This window comes from Polyodon spathula, chromosome 38 (assembly GCF_017654505.1).
Source record: "Polyodon spathula isolate WHYD16114869_AA chromosome 38, ASM1765450v1, whole genome shotgun sequence".
NCBI lineage: Eukaryota > Metazoa > Chordata > Actinopteri > Acipenseriformes > Polyodontidae > Polyodon > Polyodon spathula.
In genome coordinates this window covers 3,795,985-3,798,623 of record NC_054571.1, presented here as the reverse complement: position 1 = coordinate 3,798,623, position 2,639 = coordinate 3,795,985, and positions in this window count along the sequence as shown.

Sequence of the window (2,639 nt, the reverse complement as noted above, 5' to 3'; positions counted from 1 at the left end):
GAAAGAAGGAAATACAAATATACCCAATAACGTGGATGAAGCCAATCTTTCAGGAGCGGCTTTTGCTGAGGTTAATTGTGATGAACATCTGGATAAGGAATGTATTGATTATGTATTAAACAAAATGTTATCACATTAAATAGCGATCTTTTGGATAATCCTCAAGAAGTATATTTAGTTATCAATGAAAAAAATGTAATAATGATTTCTGAAAATAATGAATTTGTGATTGAAAATGCAGTTTAAAAACATGCAGGTTTTTAAACAAAACATTGAAATGTAACTTATTATTTTTTTTAATTTTGTATAGCACTCTGAAATGATTTCTCATGAATGGCATTATAAAAAAAAAATAAAAAAATAAAGATTGATATGATAAACCTGGTTCTGTGTGGTGTTAAATTCAGCCCCCACAATGGGAGACAAGCAAACTGCTCACAGATCTCTGATTTAATCAGTTTCAACTTGATACGCGTATTTTAATCCATACACATGATCCACAATCGTACATTCTTTCAGAGAACATATTCTCTGCAACACATCAATACTAAACACAGTAGCTACGATTAAGGCTGGGACTCTTCACATAAATTTGTAAATTTGTTCAAAATCACAGAGGAAGGGGGTAATGGAGTGTGACATCACAGGGATGTAAATTCAACAATGCTTTTTTTTTAATACAATATACCTACAGAAAAATTAATAGATATCTGTAATTCAGTTTGAGGTATCTTGAAATGATTTAGAGGTATCTTTAAATATTTTAAGATATCTTATAATGCAATTTGAGAAATCTCTAAATGATAATTTGGCTTGCCATACTCCTGTAACTCAATAAATGTCACAGCATACACAACGACAAACAAAAAACATTTTTCTAACATTCGGCTGGTTTTCATCCCAGCATTACAAGGCAGCAAACTAAAATATCGGTTATAATATCTTATAATCCAGTAGTCTCCACCTCAGAGAACACCAATCGGGAAGCAAGCCAAGTGTTCTGTTAGCTGAAGTGTTCTCTAACACAGAGCTGACCACCAGACACAATATGCCTCTGGTTCCTTGCAGACCACCGTTGTCTGGAGGGATAGCCCAATCCACCTTTTCCAGAGTGCTAGGCAAATTTCTGGATTTCATGCTGAAAAAGGGCAGGCCAATGCATATCATTTCCTAAGGATACTCGCATGCCTGATGTTGGCTGAGGCTTTTCCAAACAACTCTGTTTCATGCTGAGTGACCTCAGCTGTGTGCTCCTTCTCCTTCTCCTTCTCTTTTTTTCCGTTCACCAAGATGACTTTGCTGCCCTTCCTCTGACATACTATTTTTGTTTTTTTTATTTTCGTGCTCCACAAATATCATACAGCAACAACTGCTCTCTGAACTCCTACCTCTGCAAGTGCAGCCGCTAAATAGACCGATACACTCATTGAGACCCTCATTATCATAACTGTGGATCATTATTTGTGCATCTTGAGTAATTTGCATTGCTCTTAAGCCTAAGCCTGGCTGCAATGCAATTCGAATTTTGTGTGAGCAATTATTTGTACTGTGCCTATACTTACATCTACCGGTACGCTGCACATTGAACAAAACAATAAACCTCCTCTTTCATAAAGTACATTTGTGTGGTATTGTGCAGATCATGCTTTTCCCCTAATTGTTGCTGTTTGTCTCATTTTTAAAACATGCTTGCAATGTGGCAAAGTATTGAGTTCAGGAGTCAGGGGTTACATTGCAAAGTAAGGCAGCAAAGCTATTTCAGCATCATTTGTGCAACTGTGAAAATGTTCTGTTTTTTTTTTAAAGTGAAACTTCAAGTAGAGCTGATGAAGTTCAACGCTCTGTGAAAATCATGGACACCAGCAGAAATCGTGGAATCCACGACACACTCATGACCATCGGAAATTAATCCCAAGCCTTAGTTACCATTTCCTATTTTTTGTTTTACTGTCCTCTAAAATATGCTTCCTCATACAAAATTATGAAATCGGATGTTGTTAATGTTTAATAAACCGAAGGAGTACTGATAATGCTCTGAATCATTGACGCTTCAAATTGAATGGGTCTGTGTGATTATTCTCGATTTAAGGTTGTCTAAGGCATCACACTGTAAGCAAATACACGAACTATGTACTTTAGGGTTAGGGTCAGGGTCTTTGATCAAGAACCAAAGTAATGCTCAAAGTGACATTTAGCTCCCAACCGTGGGGCTTTCAGGGTCATGAACTGAATTGATAACTAATTCACAATATCACTAATTGGTATATATCGACCTAAATTTAAATACAGAAACCGAGGTTGTGCTGCGCCTGCAAATGCGGTAACGTTAACCTGTGCACCAACTTTCCAGTAAATTAAAGTCTAGCAAAACAACAGGCTACTTTATGACGGACGGATTACTTTAACTACGGATTACTTTATGGCAGGAAAAGAGCTTACAATAGATTAAGCAAAACAAAGAGATAGCAGAATCGGCTACTGCTCTCTTGGAAATATTATCCCCGAGTAGTCATATAGGAATTGCAATGAGTGAGGGCAATGACTCATTGCATAAGGGGGCTTTCCTGGAAGCCGCCTCAAGAGAGGGAGAGGAGTTAGAAACACAGGCTGGCAGAAGCCTGCAAAATGTTAGTCGGGGG